Here is a 21,176-nt window from a genome sequence, read left to right on the forward strand (position 1 = left end):
AGAAAGAGAGAGAGAGAGAGACAGAGAGAGAGAGACAGAGAGAGAGACAGAGACAGAGACAGAGAGAGAGAGAAAGAGAGAGAGAGAGAGAGAGAGACAGACAGAGAGAGACAGAGAGAGAGAGAGAGACAGAGACAGAGAGAGAGAGAGATTTGGGAAAAAATTAGTTTGCCTATCTGAATTTAAAAAAAAATTAGTAATAAAAAAGCCATCTCCAAACTAAGAAAAGAATGATATATAACCTGAATCCTTGGGGGAAAACTTACAGGGCTGTTATTTACTTCCAAGTGTTTAAAAAATAAATACCATTACTAACAAAAATTACGACTCAGAATCATGAATCATTATTCATTAGAAGAACTGTTTTGCATAATGGATTGCTGAAAAAGGCTCTGAAAATGAAATGTTTTGTCCCTTGGATTCTCTTCATATATCCCCAAGCCATTTGAAAAGGATTGACATATGTGATTCGGCATTGGGACACCAGATTAGCCTGAGTACTATTTGGATGAGGGACAGCCTCGAGGCAGCAGGGGCTCAGGGGAGGCAGCTGAGGCTCAGTAAGCTTAAAAGCCCTGGGCCTGGAGTCAAGAAGACCTAAGTTCAAATCCAAGCCCAGACACTAGCTGTGTGAGTCTGGGCAAGTCTGATTGCCTGATAAAAGGATCCCTCAGAGAAGAAAATGACAAACCACTCCAGTATTCTACCAAGAAAAAAACTCCATGGATAGCTAAGGCCTATGGAGCCATGAAAAATTGGAAACAACAGAACTACAACAAAATGGTCAAATGGATAGAATCCTGGGCCTGGAGACAGGAAGAGCTGAGTTCAAATCTAATCTCAGATGTTTAATAGCCACGTGACTGAGCAAGTCACTTAACCACTGCTTTAATCTATTAGAGAAGAAAATGGCAAACCATTCCAGTGTCCTTGCCAGGAAAACCTCATGGATAGTATTGGCATGCTATGGTCCACTGGGTCAGGAAGAGGCAGGCACAACTGAACAATAATAACAAGCCACTATTTGTATAACATATTAGAGTTTTATGCCTCCATCCTTACCCTTTAGAGAAGTCCTCTGCTAGGTTGCATTTTTTGCCTTCTACCTAGACAGGGAGAGTGATGTACTACAGTGGGTAACATGCCAGAGTCATGTTGGAGTCAGGAAAACTTGGGTTCAAACCTTGCTGTTTGGGAAAGTCATTTAATGTGTCCTTCATGGACTCAGTGCCTGCAAGGTCCTTCCTAGCTCAAAAGTTATAATCTTTCAATCTGAGCTCATCATTTTCTTTCTTTCTTCCTTTCTTCCTTTCTTGGGAGATACTAAATATTGATTACTAGACAATGGGGATAAAATAACTTGCCCAGGGTCACACAGCTAGAAAATATCTGAAATCATATTTGAATCCAGGACCTCCTGACTCCTGGCCTGATACTCTATCCACTCAGCTACCCGCTGCCCTTTATCATCTCTTTTCAGTGATTCCTACTTTCCTGCTTCCTCCCTGATTGCTTCCCCTTTCTCATACCTCTAAAATTACGCCCTGGATGTTGGCTCTAGGAGTTTTCTGGAGCCAGCCCTCAAAGCATTTATACCTCTGAAACCAGCAAACATTACATATCTGGCCTTGATTTATTGTTTTGTTGATTGACTAGGCTTAAGAAAGTGTTGGAGAAAATGTTATAATGTAGATTAAATTTAAATGTGCATATTTTTGCTCCAGGGAGACATTTGTTAAACATTTACCAGAAGACCCTAGGTAAGTACTTGCCTGATTAAAAACAAACAAATGAAAAACAACCTTACTAAAGTGAATTCAGATTTTAAAATCTATTTCTAGCTTTCTATTTTAATAATAAATTAATAAGTTGAAGGGGGAAACCACCCACACAGATCCCATGACAGGAACTTAACTGCCCTCATATCTATCCTTAGGCAGGGTGAGGTCTCTCAAAGGGTGTGTGCCTCTACAGGAGTTTTAAAATTAAAATAGCAGATGACAGGATGTTTCAGCTGATGGGTAACAGGAGATGGAGTCTTGCATTTTTAGGTCACTAGTTCAGATTAGGTCCAGGGGCAGCTGGGGCTGAAAGCCATTTTTGTCTGATGGCTATGAGATGACCTGAGACTGTACATCAATGACTTGGGTATTATGAAGATTAAAATTAATCTACAAGAACTAAGTATTATATTTTAAAAGATTTATTAATAATAACTAAACCACTCAGCCCATTCATGAAAGAAGAGAAGAAAATAAGATGGAGCCTCAGAATTTCTTCAAATGTGACCACACAAATTGGAGAGATTAAAAGGAATTTTGGGAAATACTAAGGCACTTCTGGGGGATGAAGTCCAAGGTACAAAATCTCCATTTATACAGTATTTCAGACCATTTCCTGCTGGATAGATGTTTGCCTCTCAGTTGGTAAGTCACCATTATAAGACCAAAGATGGAATGGACATTGAGAATGAACTGACTTGACCTTTTTTGGTTGAGCTGAGGCATAGCGTTATCTAATGGGGAATTCCAATACTGCCCCACTGCTCATCCAGTGGCTAATCTACAGTCAGCAGGTTAACTTTCATGATCATTAAAATAAAATTTATAAGTGAGTACAAGTGAGTCAGGGGGAGGGGGATGAGAACGAAACCCAGGATTTCATTGGTATAGGGAAGTCGCGGATGAGGAAACTCCCTCTCCCAATGCTGGACATCTTCTCCACAACTGAGTCTTAGAGAAATGCCTAAGGACTTACTCAGGGTGACACAGTCAGTATGTATCAGAAGAGAACTTGAATCCAGGGCTTCTGGTCTGCAAGACCAGCCTTCCCTCCCCCTAAGCCATGCTACTTCACTGAGTCAGTCATTGATAGAGAAAACATATTTGGAAATTCGATCAACCTATATTAAGCACTTGCTTTGCACCTGTCACTCTAGTAAGTGCTGAGGGTGATGAAAAGATGAATAAGATTCAGCTGGTGTCCTAGTCTGTCAGTCTTATAGAGGTCCTAGACTCTATCCACTGTGCCACCTAGCTGCCGGCCACACGAAGGAAGGCTGCATGACATCAATTGTCATTTTTGTGGCTGCTTTTTTTAAAAATTTTTTAAACATTTATTAATATTAGTTTTTAACATAGTTACATGATTCATGCTCCTACTTTCCCTTTCACCCCCCCCCCCCCATGGCTGATGTGTATTTCCACTGGTTTTATCATGTGTCGTTGATCAAGACCTATTTCCAAATTATTGATAGTTGCATTGGTGTGGTAGTTTCGAGTCTACATCCCCAATCATGTCCACCCCAACCCATGCATTCAAGCAGTTGTTTTTCTTATATGTTTCCTCTCCTGCAGTCCTTCCTCTGAATGTGGGTAGCATCTTTACCATAAATCCCTCAGAGCTGTCCTGGGTCATTGCTTTCTGCTGGTTGTGGCTGCTTTTTGACCTTTATACGAATACTAGATTGTAACCTAAGTGTAATTTGACATGTTACTCCTCTATTCAACAAATTCCAGCTACAGACTATTGCCTCCATGATCAAATAAAAAACCTTCTGTTTTATTAAGCACTTATTATACACCCATTATGTTCCAGTTACTGTAACAAACACTACTGTTAAGAAAAGAAACACAAATGACAGTCTCTGATTTCAAGGAGTGCACAGTTTAATGAGGGAAACAATATGAAAACAACTATGTATGAACAAGACGTATTCAGGACAAAATGGACATTATCAATAGAGGGAAAGCTCTAGAATTAAGGACGATTAAGAAAAGATTCTTGGAAAAGGTGGGACTTTGCCTGAGACTTCGAGGAAGCTAGAGAAGCCAGGAGATGGAGGCGAGACGGGAGAGAATTTCTGACATGAGGGTCAGTTAAGGGAGACATTTAGAGTCAAGACATTAGTGTTGTGGGGAAGGAACAGCTGGGAGACCAGTGTCTCTGGATCATAATGACCTGGCATCCCGGGGAGGGATGGAGTTTAAAGCATAAGAAAATTGGAAAGGTTATGGAATGCTTTTTAAAGCCAAACAGAGGTTTTACATTTGATCATTGAAGCAATAGTGAGTAGCTGGAGTTCATTGACTAGAGGGGTAACATGTCAAGTTACACTTAGGTTAGGTTACAATCTAGTATTCGTATAAAGGTCAAAAAGCAGCCACAAAAGTGAGAAATGATGTCATGCAGTCTTCATGTGGCAGGCAGCTAGGTGGCACAGTGGATTGAGTCTAGGACCTGTAATCACAAGACTCATCTTCCTAAATTCAAATCTGGTCTTAGACACTGCCTAGTTGTGTGACTAGCTGGGTAAGTCATCAAACCCAGTTTGCCTTGATTTCCTCATCTGCAAAATGAGCTGGAGAAAGAAATGGCAAACCATTCCAGTGTCTGTGCCAAGCAAACCCTAAATGGAATCACAAAGAGTCTGATACAGCAGAGCAATTACTGGAGCCTTTATGTAAACAATAACATCATTCAGATTTGAAGAATATTGTGGATTATGGCTAGAGAATTCTTATTTAACCTAAATATGTCAGTTAATTGTGAATAGTTGAAAATTTGCTAATGCTTAGTGTACATTCAAATGTTTGTTGCTTGTTGTTGTTGTTGATAAAGGTGAAAAAGAATAGAAGAGTAGCATTGAAAATGAAATATGACCTCGAATGGAAAAGCATTTTATTTGGTTTAGGCTTGTATCTCATGATTTTTATTGTAGGTTTCATAGTTACATTTTAAGTAGACTACAGGTTTGGGTTCAAATCTGTAATTTCATAGGCACAGAGAATTTTCTGGATGAGAACACTTCCTTAACCAATGCAGACTGTCACCTCCTTTGTAACACATTGCCTTAGAAATTTGCTTAGAGGAACCGGTAGGTAGTAGCACAGTGGAGGGAGCACCAGAGTTCATATCTAGCCTCAGACTCTTCCTAACTGTGACCCTGGGCAAGTCACTTAACCCTATTGGCCTAGCCCTTGCTCTTCTGTCTTAGAATTGTTACTAAGACAGAAAGTATGGGTTTAAATTTTTAAAAAAGAAGAGACCTATTGATTCAGATCTCTTTAGTCTATTATTGTTCATTCTTAACAGAGCTCTTAATTCTGACAGGCTATTTTAGAGAATTCAATATGGAATCATTTATTTTAAATGATATTAATTTTACCCTTGTAGTGTGATGTATATATTAAGGGAATGGGATAGAATTGGAGGGAAAAAACATGGGAAACACGGGTATATCTATACTAGCAGGAGTAACATTTGAGGGCCCTTTAAAATTCATCCATCTTAATGCTAGATTAAGTCTTTGTCTCTCTCAGTTACAGGAATATAAAATTGGGGGAATGCTTTTAAAATTCATATGCAAATATGCCATAGTATTCCAAAAATAGGCTGTATTTCCCCCTTGAATGTAAGTTGTATAAAATATGATTCTGGAATATAATTACATTATTTTTCAAAATAGACGTACTTTTAAAAATTTCTTGTTGTAGAAATCTCGTTTTCAATGTATGGCCTCCATTTGGACGTGACCTTTATTTGGATCAATACAGTTCTTCCCCCCATGTCTATAGATGTTCTCATAGCTGCCTACACTCCAGACCATCTGTTGAGAGGGCAGCGTGCCCACCAGTCTTGGTCCAATCCACAGCATGGGTGCCAGACAAAGGGAAAAGTGTTACATGGGCAGACGATATAACCCTTCTATTGACATCTGTTGGGCTGGAAACACTTCCTCTGTGTGGTGCCACCTGTCTCTACTCGATCCTCTGCCACACCATTATAGATTTTCTTTTTTTAAATAGAGGCAGGTGAGGGAGAAATACAAGATGCAATCCCATTAAAACAGGAGCAAGATAATAAGAGCCACTGCTAACATTTCTAATCAGAGTAGGATTGAAAATGCAAGCTATTGCAATAAAGCATAAAAATAAATTAGAAGCATAAACATTGGAAAGGGAAAAAATAAAATGTCATTACTTGAAGACAGCATAATCACATACCTAGAAAATAGAAGGAACCACCTAAAGAATAAATCAAGAAAACAAATTAGTTTAGCAAATTAGCAAGGACATAAGATGAACCCACAAAAATCAATCTCATTTTTGAATTTCAGCAATAAGCAACTAGGAAGAATAATGGGAAAAAGAAAGCACAAAGTAGCAATAGAAAATATTAATCCTTTCAATTTTACTTTATTGAGGGATATAGAAGACATTTATAAAGACAATTTTGGTGGGATTTTGGACTGGTGATCACATAGGTCTGTGAGGATTTTCCTCTACTAATGCTGATTGGTTAGCTTGCCAAAATTTTTAGTCTTAGAAAGTTGCCTGAGGACATCAAGATGTTGGTGACTTATTCACTGAAACACAGTCAATAAATATCAGGGTCAGAGTCTAAATCCAGGACTTAATGACTGCAAATTTAAGCAATGATTCAAGCTTACGTCTTTACCCTTCTACCCTCACAACATCAGTGTTGTGAGGCAATCAAAAAAACTTTAATGACAGAATTGAAAGGAAAGCTGAACAAAATCAACGTGACAGGAAAAGTGAAATATTATTAAGATGTCAATACTGAAATCCATTTAGATATAATACAATAGGAATTAAAATCTCAACATGGAACTGCAAAGAAAAAAGATAGTTAAATTTATGGAATGCTTATGGAAAGCAATTGGGCAAGAATGCCAAAAGAGTATCCTGAGGAGAAAGTTCATGGTGAAGGATTTTTTTCTCCTAGAAATGAAAAGATATCATGAAACAAAATTGTCAAAACTCTTTGCTTCTAGATAATATTGTGGGAAGTGTAAGGATGGGATTTGTGCAAAGTGGATGGGACAGGAGGAGCCAGAGAAGGATTTGGTGACAGTTGGTGACAGTTGAAACCAGAGGGAATTCTGGGTAATTCTCCAGAGGAAGAAGAAGGAGGAGGAGGCTTCCGGCTGAGGACTGGGAGAGGAAGGAGGTGGGCATTTCAGTTTGGATCCAGTCCCAAGGGCTTCCTGAGCATCTTTCTTTGGACATTGAAACCCCAATTCCCTGGTCAAAGGCATCCCATCGCTTATCACCCAATAAGACTTCAATCATCGAGTCAGCTAAGTGTTTCTGGACTCCATTTTGGAAGCGATCTCTTAGTCTCCTTCTCCCATTACCCAATCTTGCTGAGAGACCCTTTCCCGTTTGACTTGCAATTATAGAAAAGGATAGAAATAGAAAATAGAAATAGAAACTGAAGGAGAAGGGGCAAGGGGAGATGCTTAGGAGTGGGAACTCCAAAGGTACCCACCCGAGTGATGGACCCCATAAAAATAGAGAAGAGGGTACCTCAAAATCCCTCTGCCCTTCACCCCTTTCCCCAATCCCTATATCAATATTAATAAAAAAACATTCATTAGTCAGATAGCATTCCAGAGTGCCTGAGAGACAACGGGGAGGGGAATCACAGCTTGGTCTGGCTGCTTCCATCTTGAAGCCAGACCACCCTCTGTGAAGTTGGCTGACCTCGGGGGAGGTTTGCATGAACCCCGCCCTCATTTAGAATCAGATTGGGGTACCACATACCTCATCTTATAGGGAAGCCTCACTCCCAACTCCTGTGGGGTGGCACGATTATCCAGGTCACCCAGTTTCAGGGTGATACCCCCTTGAAGTCTCCGTAGTGCGGATTCGGTAGGAGGGGAGAGCTAGAAGAGAGTCTCACCCATCATCTCTCTCCCCCTCTATCATAACATTTGGGTATTGGCTCTTATTATTCTTTTAGAGGGAAAGGTTAATAGAATTGCAGAAATAGCTCCAAGTATATTACAAAAAGTTAATATAATGTTAAACAATGGGGAAAGGAGTCATTATTTAATCATTGCTGTTGGGACTATGGATTAACACTTTGAAGAAAAAGTTTCATGAAATGATAGAAAATCAAGGTTGAAAAGAGTCTAATGCCAAATGAATCATGAATTTCCTCCACAATAAGACTGACTTATGGACATCTAGCCTCTCCTTAAAGACCTTAAGTGATGTGACAATCACTGACTCAGGAAGCATCCCGCTCTACCTTTGGATAGCTTGAATTAGTTCCAATTATCTACCTTGTCTTCTTTTCCATCCAGATGTCCAGTGCTTTCTTCTGATGCCAAGCAGAATAAGTCTGAGCATTCTTCCATATGAAAATCCTCTGTGCATTTGAAGACTGGGGACATATCCCCCAATTTTTATTCTTTTCCAAGCTAAATATGTTGTGCCTCACATTACATAGTTTGGTTTTTTCTTATTATTCTTTGCTTCTTTATCTCTTCCCCTCTCCCCACACACTTTGTATTATGTTCTAGCTTTTCAATGTCCCTTCTAAATTTTCACATTTAGAACTGAACACAGAAATCAAGTTGTGGTCTGACTAGGACAAAGCACAATGATACTTTATCTCTCTCAGTCTGAATTCTAAACTTCTCTTAAAATATCTATGAATGAGAGGTAATCCATATTTCACATTAGAGCTTGGAAGTGCTGACAAAATAGGTCAAATTGGATGCCCAGAGCTAAGAGCTAGTCATCACTCTGGACCTATGTTTTTCAGGGAAGTGGATTGAAAACTGGGTATTTGGGGAATAATGACATCTGGCACTGAGAATGCACTGCCAGATGTTGGCAGCTAATCAGGTCCAAGTCAATATCACTGGTAAACTCTAGATTGATGAATTGTGAGACAGAATAGTTTTGTGGAAAGTGCAGTGGTTCTGGAGTAAAAAGCTCTTGGTTCAAATCCTCAGTAATAAGCAACTAGAAAGAATGATGGAAAAAAAGAAAATAGCAACAGAAAACATTAAATTCTTCAATTTTACTGTATTAAGAGACATCGAAGACATTTATAAAAACCACTTCTGTTACCTTAGGCAAGCCAGCTTTAGAGCTATGAGCCAAAGAGTCTGGATCAGATAGTGCCTTTGTAATAGTCTGTTGCTATAAAATTGCCAGAGTTTAGAAACATTCAAAGAAATCATTGTGAATCCTTAAGCCGGGATACTACAACATTAATAGTGAGCATCAGGCTGGGGCTAAGGCCCTGGATGAAGTGTTTGACTGAGAACAGATATTTGGGAACTATTTGAGGCAGAAAGGAGGGGGATCTTGATTGAGATATTGAAGCAAGAGGTGAATGATGAGCCTCAAGACTACTTACACAGGTATTTTGTCCCTGCCACCATGGCAGGTCTCCAGAGCCCCCTCAATCCAGCCAGATGGATGAAAGTCTAAAATGTCAGAGGAGAGAGCAATCATGTTACCTGCCCCAAAGTGGAGAAAGATGTCCAGAGACAGGTGAATAGTCTGAGCTCACATAGCTTGGGCCACACATACTGTCAGTCCAGAGAAGTTGTAATGTAGAGGCCCAGACCATTAAATCCACCAGAGTTTCTAGTGCTAGACTCTAGGAAATAGGAAAATGAAGTGCATGAAGAGATAAAAATGAGGATGGCCATGAGAAGTTAAATGGAGGCTTTAGATTCTTGAGGTGCTTGATATTGAGTCATCCATAGCCCTGTATCCTGCCAGCACTGTTAGTGTTAGCTGTACCTAGCACTATTAGTGCTGGCACTCCTCCATTTGGCTCAATGGGAGATCTGGGCAATGCCCCATTTTCCCGAACAGCCTTGGAGGTGAAGGGGCCAGGAGGTCAGTGTCTTGCTGGCTCTAAGCATGAAGGAACAGGCTTTCCCTCTGATCATGAGGTGGAGTCTCTGAGACAGACTTCGGCAAAAAAAAAAAAAAAAAAAAAATCAGTTTGAGGCAAGACGTGTGTTGGTAGGAGCAGCTTTGAACCCTTTGGGAAGATTTAGCTCAGAACAATGGCAGTAATAAGCTAGAAGATAGGAAGAAGAAACCTCAAAATCTGAGGTTGAGTCACCTACAGCAATGGCCTGAAGGAAAGCTTGGCCATGTAGTTTGATCCTTACTGACTAATTATATCTTCTTCATAAAATTGGTTCCTTCATGTCTAGAATAAGGGAGCTGCACTAGATGGCCTCTGAAATCTTTCCAGCTATAGAGCTATCATCCTAGTCATTATTTCCCCCATACCCTACACAAGAAATTAGAGATAAATGTAATAAAATACTTATTTAGTTGTTTATCCTTTGTTTCATGGGGTGATGCCTTGACTCACACGTGAATTGGATTTAAGTGAGACAAAGTAGCATAAAGTCATCAGCCTCACTCTCTCTTCCAGAGTGGTTGTGGCAGTGGCAAGACAAAAGTTGGGGCAACTGGTGATGGCCCTGACTCAGTGATTCCTTAAGTGGGCGCCACCACCCCCTGGTGGGTGCTGTTGCAATCCAGGAGGCGGTGATGGCCACAGGTACATTTATCTTTCCTGTTAATTGCTATTAAAATTTAAAAAAATTTAATTTCCAGGGGGCTAAGTAATATTTTTTCTGTAAAGGGGGGCAGTAAGCCAAACAAGTTTGGGAACCATTACCCTGACTGAAGATCATAACTGTGGCATCTTCAAACTCTGACCAAGCTCTAAGCCTTCCACAGTAACTGCTTTAGTCACTCACCTTCATGGCTTTTGGAATAAAAAAAAATTTTTTGGCAAAAAATATAGTTCTCATCCTGTTCTCATCCACCTATCCAAGCTTCATGTGTTTGGGATAGACATCTCCCTAACTCACCAATGAGTTTAAGACCTGTTAGTTAGGTTTAGTCCATCTGCCAACACAGTTTTTGAGTGTGGCTACTGCACACAGCTTCTGAGAGCCACAGGTGAAATTTGGGTGACAGGTAGGCATCTGGGGTGGATAAGCTGCCCTAGAAAAGGCTTGGCAAGCCCTCACACCAGAAGTGCTAGTTCTTCTTGAACAGTGTCTGTAGAGTAATGAATTGAATCCTAGAGTCTGGATTCTAGCCTCACCTCTGTCACTAACTAATTGAGTTACCATGGAAAAATCACCTCATTCCTCTGAACCTCAAGTTTTTCATCTGCATACCCGATGGAGTTTTTGCCTCTTTGTGGTAGCCTTATTTGACTTTTAGGACTGACAGGGATGGAAGGGACTAACATAGGATACAAACGTGTGGGTGAATTTTGAGGATGAAATAGATAGGAGCTGTTAAGATGGTAATTTGAGGAAAGGTGTTTGGGATAAGGGAATTGAAAGGAGGATGTTGGAGACTTGGTAAATGGATAAATTAGGCTACAGGTAGGCTGGGATTAAAGGAGATTCAGGGTATGATAGGACTGAAGTCAGGAGTATAACACAGAAGGGAAACAGAGATCTTCTTGGGAGAAAGAAGTTAAACTAAACAAACTAACACAGCAGGCTTACAGACTGGGACTTAGACTCAAACACAAGCTGAGGGTAATAGACTAGACTGAAATTAACAAACAGGCTTTAGTTAATTTCACAGGAAGGGACCTATTTTGAAGTAACGCCTTCCTTCAAGATGGATGCCCCAGCTTCCCTCTAAGCCCAGAGTATGTTGTCTCTTTCCCTCTTCTTCCCTCTTGATAACTAACAGACAAAATACACTAAATAGAACTATTGAAACACAAAGGGTTTAATTGTTTGAAGGATGTTGGTTAAGATGGTGGATTAAAGGAAAGCCCTATCAGTTATCTCAGGAACCTCAGGTGGGGGAAGGGAAGTAAAGATGGAATCTAAGTAAGGACCTGCCTCACTCAGTTTTACAAAATGCTATCTAAAAGAAAATAAATGATGATTTGATTAAATTATAAATAATGCTGTCAATTAGATAACTCTTCACAGATTTAACTCCTCTCTAATTTCTCTCCTTATAAACTCCACAGCCACTAAGGTAAGGGAGGGAAGGCAGGGTGGTATTAGGAAAGGAAGATATAAAGGGTCTATCTAAAATAATAATTTCTTAAGTAAATATATTAATGCTAGGCTAAATTTCAATATTGAAGCTAGATAATCCAAGAGCTCGCTCATTGACTTCCTCCCTCCACGGAAGATCCAGTCAACTGCCTCTCCTCAAGATTCTAAAAGCCCAACTGCTTTTTGGAACTCAGCCAAAGCTAGAAAAAACTATATCCCCCAATTCTGTATACTACAGAGCTGAAAGGGAAACTGGCTGCTTTTGTGACAATCAGCCTATACCACGTGGGTGTTGGGCTCTGATGTACTTTATCAGCATTTCCCTCCCCATTTCAGGGCTGGGAGCTACAGGAACAGATGGGGTAGGATCAGCTTCTGGTGTGGAGTTCCAGACCTCAACAGAGCAGAAGATGCTGGGACCCTGGGAAACAACTCTGTGTTCTGGTTTGCACATGTGACAATGACAATGAAAATCATTTTACGTTCCCACAGGACTCTTAATCTAAGAAAGGATAATTGGTCCTAAGTCAGCTGTGTGAATCCAGTTTTTGTGTCATAGGGAAACAACAGAAGATTGAAAATGAGACACTGACCATCAAGGTTAGCTCCCATTCTTAATCTTTTGTTATGGCTGTGAAGCAGAAGAAGTACCAAATCCAACCTAAAAGGGGTTTCTGCTTTTGAAAGAAGTTGTCCACTGGGAAGTAAATGGACAATAGACTCTATGGAGAAGGAAATGAGAAACCATTCCAGTGTCTTTGCCAAGAAAGTCCCAAATGGGGTCACAAATAGTCAGACACAATTGAAATGACTGAACAACAACAATTAAAATGTTATATGTGATTAATTTCTTTTCAGTCTAGATTTGTGATTTGATCAAGGTGAAGAACTCCCAATATGGAAGATCTCTCTGTCAATGTGATTCAATAACTTATCTTTAATCTATAGTCCTCTTCTTTTTTATTCAAAGATTTTTTATTTTCCCAATTACTTGCAATAATAATTTTCAATATACGTTTTCTGAAATTATAAATTCAAAAATATTTCCCTACCTCTCTTTCCTCCCCTCTTCTCAGAGTTGGTAAATAATTTGCTCTGGATTATACATGTATAATCGCACAAAACATACTTCCATATTGGTCACTGTTGTAAGAGAATACTCAAATATTCATATATAAAACCTAAACCCCAAAATAAAACCATAAATAAACCAGTGTGGAAGATAATATGCTTTGATCTACATCTGAATCCAACAGTTCTTTCAATGAAGGTGGAACTGTCCCAGACTATTGTATGCAATCTATAGTCCTAAAGACTTGCCTAGGAAACTGGTATCTAGAAGTTGAGCCAAATATTTAAAAAGTCATACTCCTAAGCCAGTGATGACAAACCTTTTAGAGATGGGGTTCTGAGTCCCCCCGATCCTATCCCCCCAGACTGAGTGTGGTGCCCATCCCCACCCAGAGACTGCAAGCTATGCTCCTCCCCCCACCAATTGCCAGGGGCCCCCCCACTCCCTTACCCCATACAGGGGAGAGAGGAAGCACTCTCATTGGACTGCTGGGTGAGTGAAGTAAGGAATATCCTCAGTGAGTGTAGAGAGGGGGAGGGGAAGGGCCCAAGCAGTCCTCTCCCCACTAGCTCTGCCACCTGTGAGTTGCCCACCTTACCCCCTATGCACTTCCATTGGACTACTGGGCAGAGGGGCAGGGGATGTGAAAAAATGTGGTCAGGCATGGTGGAGAGGGGGAGGGGAGCAGCTCTGCCCAAGTCCCTCTGCCTTTTTAATAATGAACTCGGGGGGGGGGGGGAGGAGATATGCCCACAGAGAGCACTCTGCATGCCATCTTTGGCACCCATGCCATAGGTTTGCCATCACTGTCCTAAGCTAAGAACCCAGTGAAGGAATTGTAGGAGGAGAGGAATATTTGAGTGACAGCCACATGCCCAGTCTCCATACCGCTGAAAGGGATGAAGGGCATCAGGCATTAGGTGCAACATCTGATGAAGCTTATAATAAAAGAAGTTATCATGACAACATTATTGAATTTTATTTTTAAAACTTGTACTATTGAAGGCAAAAATTAAAAGAAAAAGAAAGCAATGGCATAAATATTAGCAGTATTTTTAAACAAGAGTTTGCCAATCAGAATTTATGAGAAGTGATACAAATCTATAATAATACCCTATATCCTATAACAGTCAAAGCATCTGAACAGACAATTCATAGACTGATAGGACCATAGGCTCATAGATTTAAATCTTAGAGGCCAATCGAGGTCTAAAGATATTAAGTGACTTGCCGAAAGTCACATAAATAGTTTTTGGCAGAAATCTGAACCAGAGCTAGGAGTTGAACCAAAGTCCTCAGACTCCAAATCTACATTTCTCTCACTACACCAAAAAAAAAAAAGACACAGAAAAATGTTCAAACTTAATAACAAAACATAGGGTATTAAAATGGCTCCTTGAACATACTGATCTGGTAAATAGAATGATAAAATTATAAAGCTCAGTGCTGGCAGATTTCAGGTGTGGCAACAATGCAAAATGATGAAATTGTTCTGAAAAAAAAAATTGGTAATATGCACAAAAGCCATAATCCTGACCATGTCTATTGGTTTAGTAATTGTATTAGTAGAGATATATTCAAAGAATTATTTTCAGAGGTTATAGAGTGAAAAATTTTTTTTTCAAAGAGAAGGGGAGGGAGATAAAGAGCTCAAGCCTCATTAAATGCCAGATGGTTGGGATTATAAGACAAAAAAAAAAAACCTACATGTATCAGTGAAGCTCACACAGAGAGGTTCCTCACTAGGTCACTGGGTAATGAATTTTCTTGACCAAAAAAAAAATCATTCAAATAGGCTCATATAATAAAATTTATCAAGATAATTCACTAAGGGGGAGACTTGGCATGTTAATCTAAAGAAACTGAGTGAGGAGATCAAACCCTCTGGTCTCCCAAAGGATCAAAAGGGGGATTGTGCGAAAGGGAATTTACACCCTTCTCCTGGGTTTACACATGTGATATTGTCCTCTCTGCATCCCTACATCCCTGCATCTTGGATTCGGTTACATGACTCTGAACTTGAACCAGACATGACTCTGAATTTGAACCAGATGTGGTAGAGAGGATAAAAGGGGCGAACAGGGAAGTGCTTGCGCTCTGTCTTTGATGTTGGACAAGGGAAGCTGCTCCTACTGAGGGCCACAGGACTCACTACGTGGGAAGTTAGCCTAGCCCTCAATCTCTCTCTCTTTCAGTCTATTTCTCATCTTTTATCTATCCAAGTAATTCTAAAAATATTAATTTGAGGCCAGTCTCATAATTTTCACTCATATTTTGTTAAACATTTTCAGAATTGGAGAGATAGAGAGGACTTCTGAGGACAACAAGTTAATCCATACCTGAAAAGAGTCTCTATTATAACATACCTAACAAGGAGTCATCTACTCTTCTGCTTGAAACTCTTAAAGGAGAGGGAATCTACCATCTTCTAAGGCAGCCCATTTCATTTTGGGATTACTCTATTCAAGGGTTATATATTTATGAACTAGTCCTCTGAACCAGTTTTCTGGTCCAGATGCATGCCATAGTGTGGGATCTATATTTCTGAGAGGGGTTCAAGCTGCATCACGGAATTCCAGAATGCCCCCCAGAACTCTAAGGGAGGGGGAAGTTAAGGGCAGTTAGAGTCCTGGTATAAAAGCCAGGTCACCCCTCTTGCAAGGGGCCTGACTCTTTCCTCTTGGCTCTGAGCAGAGGGATAATCTGTGTAGCTCTGGGCTGGGACATTCAGTCACTGACAGTCTGGGCTGCTTTACCTTGGTAGCTAACCACAAAGACAGACTTTCAAGCAAAAATACAGCCTACCTTCAGTTTAGCAGTTCAGATTTTAGAAGGAAGATTATCTAGAGCTTAGATTAGAGTTCAGCCATTCAAGTTACATTCTCCGCCCCAGGGGGGAATGTGTTGTTAGCCTACAGTTAACAGTTTTAGCCAAATTACCTTCCCTCCTCTTTCCTTAAACTGATTCCTTTTTCCTGTTCCCAGAAATCATTAAATACATTTAGTTTGTGAAAAGATAAAGTTTGTGTGTAGTTAGCTGGGGAATATACTTACTACCTTCCTTTCACCAAGCCAAGTATTTCATCTAGCAGGGGCTGTAACTGCCTTTGCCCTAGGGGCCTGTGGGCAGATTTGCTGAAGACTTTAAAAACCTCATACATTTCCATTCTGTGAGAGAGTAATTCAAACAAAGAAAGTTATCATCACAAGGGGTTTAGTCTCTGTTTACTTACCATCTTGGTCCAGAAGTTTCCAAACTAGAATATCCTCCATAACCAGACTGATTTCCAACTGCTTACAGGGTGGAGGAGGTGAAGAAGTACTCCTCAGGCTCCTGCCCCTCCCATCCAATCAAGTCTGCCTGCTTCTCCAAAGACCAGGGATTGGGGAGACTCTATTGTCATCTGACTCCTAATCTCACAGTTTCCCTAATCTTACAATAGTCTGAGATATATTATATACGTGTGTTTTAAAATTTGTGTATATATGTAAATACATTTTTTCCTAGCAAAGAGATTCAAATTGTTATTGTTCAATGTGTGAATCTCAGAGTTGGCTTTGCATTTCTATGTAGTTCATTGCAATTAATACAGTAGCTATTGTGAATAGGCTTATCTGCTATATCAACAAGAAACTCTGCTTGAAATCAGCAGAGTATCTTCTTTGGTACTAGCTAACATTTTAGGTGAATATACATATTGCTTAATGCCTTGTTTGATGGATTTTAATAATTGGAAGATTAATGAGAAGTTATTTTTATAGTTACATCTGTCATAGTGCTTTGTATGATTTTAATGTAAGTATGGAAATACATTGTATTCTTTCAAACATGTTCTTTGCTCTACCAGCTTAAATACTGTCTTTAAATAAATAAACTGTAAACTAGCAGGAAAAAAAAATTCACTAAGAGGTAAAGGAATTGAGATCTGGAAGAGTAGAAGATTTGACCAAATGAAACTAAAGATTCTAATATTATTAAAGTATTGACCCATTAATTTAAAAAAAAAGAGCCAGTCAGTACTGAATAGGAAATTATGAAATAATACTGTTTCTTCAGATTTGTTCCTAATAAAACTGGTAGATAGAAAATACCACATAGGCAGCCTATACAAAGATAAGGAAAAATCTATGCAAAATATGGTAAAGTTAGAAAATAAGACAAGGGCTAATGTATATAGGCTCTAAGCATCTAAATATAAATGTTTATATATTTGAACATACAACCATAAGAATTTTGACTGAGAAGCAAAATGGTACAGGGGAAGGACTTTAGTTTGAATCCCAACTCTCCCTCTCATTTTCTGTGTGACCTTGGACAAGTAATTTATTGTCTCTGGGCCACAATTGCATCATATTTAAAATGAGGAGATTAGATTTTATGGCCTCTAAGGGTCCCTTCTAACTCTAAAGTATATGAGTCTATCAACTTATAATGTTACTTACAAGTTGCTATTAATGCTTATATATTCAAGTTAATTTTGATTGTAATTTATTAAATACTATATATATCTATATATTTTATGCTATATATTACATATATTATATACCATTATGTTGAAATGCTGACATATCAGAATATGTCATATGGTATCATGTCATCTCATCTCATCTCATATATTATATTATGTGTGTAGAGGGAGTTTCATCCTCTCCCTTTCCTGGGTTGCTGACCTTGTTCATCCCATTTTGCATGGGCACTGCATCCATGAATGTGAATAAAAAGGTGTGGGTGGGACCACACTCAGCTCTACTTCCCTGAACATGGCAGGACAGGCTGAGGGAGAATCATGGGGGATGATTTACATGTGGTCAGACTTAGATTAGAAAAGAGACTTTAAATTTATGCCTATCTGCTTTCTCTATTTCAAGTGGTTATTAATAAACTTTATGGAAAATAAGAATTTGGAGATATTAATTTAAATATAACAAATGGTGTATTATTATATTACATAATTATATAATTGAAATTTGGGAATGTGAGCTTTCACCTTGAACATAGGATTGCAACATATTTCCTGGAAAAGTTTAGCGATCATTTGTGTGGAAGGGAAAAGTTAATAGTAATTGTGAGAACTGCAAGCAGTTTCATAGTCAATGAAACAAAGGATACATGGAACCCCAAAGGACCAAATATGGCTGGGACTTGGAAAAGGGCTGTGCATTTACTCTGTGAGCCAGAGGTAAAAAGCCCAACTTTGGCAGGCTGGTAATAGGGAAGGAATATGTAATGACCCTTTCTGATGATAAGAGCCAGGACAAAAGCTCTCAGCCTGAATGGAAGTGCAGGCTGAGAATCAATCATGCTGAGTCAGGAGGCGTAATGAGATAGAAAAGTCTCAAAATATCTCCTCTCAGTAGTCACATGAGACTCTGGCTAGAATTTTATCAATAATATGCTAAGCCAGCATATACTCTACATAGAAGAAGAGAATAAACCTACTGCTTCTAAGGCAACACAAATTGGGCAAAAGCCAGCACTGAGGTAAAAAGTACAGCCAACAAGCCATAGGCAGGAGCCACGATGGGAAAGAATTTGGAAAAACCAAGATGTCAGTGGGAGACATGAAGAAGAGTAGGGCACTCTGGAAGGAAAAGAAGCAGCTAAATGTGTTGAAGTTAATAAAGAGGGAAGGCAAGACAGTCTCAGAGGTACTTTCTTCTCTGTATTTTACACAAAATCTTCTCTATTTATGACAGAATTTTTTTGTCTTGGGGTATTATATAAATAATAGATTTACATAATTATATAATAAATATAGAATTTTACATCATTATTTGTGTAATATATTTATATAATAATAACAAATATTATCTACTTTATGTAATTATATAACATATAATACATATAAATTAGGGCAGATGGGTGGCACAATAGGTAGAACACTGGGTTGGGAATCAGGGCGGCTCATCTTCCTGAGTTCAAATTTGGCCTCAGACCCATCCTAGCTGTATGAGGATAGGCAAGTCACTTAACCTTGTTTGCCTCGGTATCCTCATCTGTAAAATAAGATGAAGGAGTTGGCAAACCATTCTAGTATCTCAGCGAATAAAACCCAAATAGAGTCACAAAGAGTTGGACATAACTGAATATTATAGAAATAATTTAAAGATGTGCACGACAGCTAAGTTTGATGTGGAACATGGTATTTTATCAGTATAGGATAAAGCCTAGAATTATAACTAATATTGGGTGAACAGAGCTTTCTCACAGACAGCTTACATCTGGAGTGGAGGTGTGTGCTTCCCCAGCGCACCCACCATGGTCTTTGTATCTTATCTTTCAACATGGATTACCTTCTCCCAGCATGGCAACTGCCAGGATGGAACTCATTGGCACCACTGAACTGTGCCTGTCACCCACCCTCTGGCCAATTGAATTTACTCCATGGCTACTTAAAGCTCTTTCAATATATAACACTACATAAAAAGTCTAACTAGTGGTGATATCTACAAGTCTATAAAAAAAAAAACACCTTAAGGAATAATCATGTGTTTTGGTAGTCTACTACTTCCTGCTGCCATTGATTTCCAGCTCATCAATGAGAAGAGGTACCAAATATTCCTTTGACTGTGTACCTTTCAACCTTCCATCTCTTTCTGGGCACAGTGCATCCTATTTATATTACAGATGATATAAAATTCACTCTTTGGCATTCAAAATCCTTCATTAACTTGTCCCATTTTGCCTTTCAGGTCATCTTATGCCTTATTCCTTGCCACCTATTCTTCAATCCAGTGATACTAGTTTTCTTACCTTTCTACAAAGAAAATACTCACGTCTCTCTGCTCTAGGCACTTTCTCTGGTTCTTCCCAAGTGCCTGGATTGATTTCTCTTTTCAACCTCTGCCTACTGCTTCCCTAAGTTTCCTTTAAATCCTAACTAAAATCTCATCTTTTACAGGAAGTTTTCCCCAAACCCTCTTAATTCTTTTTTAAAATTTTTTAAAATTTTAAAATTTTAATTTTTATTTTGAGTATTTCCCCTAGTTACATGTTTCATGTTCTTTCCCTCTCCCCAAACCCTCCTAACCCCCCTTAGCCGATGCATAATTCCATTGGTAAACTCTCTTAATTCTAATGCCTTCTATTTGTCAATTATTTGCTATTTATACTCTATGTAGCTTGTTTGCATATATTAGTTTATTGTCTCTTCTATTAGTTTGCAAGCTCCTTGAGGGTAGGGATATCTTTTGTCTCTTTTTGTATTCCTAGGTCTTAGCACAGTGCTTGGTATATTTTATTGCTCAGTCCTTCTGTTCTCCATATTGCCCATGAGTTTTTCTTGGTGAAGATATTAAAGTGGTTTGCCATTTCCTTCTCCAGGGGATCACCTTTTATCAGAACTCTCCATTGTGAACTGTCCCATCTTGGGTAACCCTGCATGGCATGGGTCATAGTTTCATTGAGTAACACAAGCCCCTCTGCCATGACAAGGCAAGTGCTCTAGGAAGGGGATTTGGCACACCATAAACACTTACTAATGTTTCTTGATTGAGTCTCAATTAATTGGTTTTATATATTAGGAATGTTATACTATGCCTTCTGAGTTCCTTATCAGTTCATTTCCTTTTGAGTTTTTTTTAGTGGCATGCTGTAGTGACTGTCTGGTGGAGTTTGGCCAGAGAAGTTGTATAGGAATAAAAGATGATTTGCTGAAACCCCCAGCTTTTTTAACTGGCATGATTATTTTATATTTGCTTTTTTATACAATGTAGACACAACCCATTATTCTGTCATTGAGAAAGGGATTTGTAAAAGCTCAATTACTGCAGACAAGGACATTTTAATTCCACACTCCAGAACTACTATTAAGTCCTTAAAGATAGTCCCTTTCTCAGAATGTGAGCAGACTTATGCACAAAATATCTATTATAAGACATCCTGAAGATTTTGGGCTCAGTCAGCTTTCTTTATGTGTTTTGGCAATAATATTCCCCCCCCCAATTTCATGTAGAAGCAATTTTTAACTTTCTTTTTATAAATTTTGAATTCTTCTTTATGTGTTTCCTATAAAAAAGCATAAATTGCTTCTGACAGTCCATGGAGCCCAAACATATGTTGCAGTAATACTCTTATTATGTTGGCTGCATCTGAGATTAAGGCATTTCTAATTTTATAACACATTTATAATGCATTCTGGTATGCAAAGCATTTTTCTTATAATTATTTTCTCCATTTTAAAGATGAGGAAATGAATACTCTGAGAAGTTGTCCATAATACAACAGATAGTTATTACACCTTGAAGTTTGCAAAGCACTTTTCTAAT

This window comes from Gracilinanus agilis, chromosome 3 (genome assembly GCF_016433145.1).
Source record: "Gracilinanus agilis isolate LMUSP501 chromosome 3, AgileGrace, whole genome shotgun sequence".
Lineage (NCBI taxonomy): Eukaryota > Metazoa > Chordata > Mammalia > Didelphimorphia > Didelphidae > Gracilinanus > Gracilinanus agilis.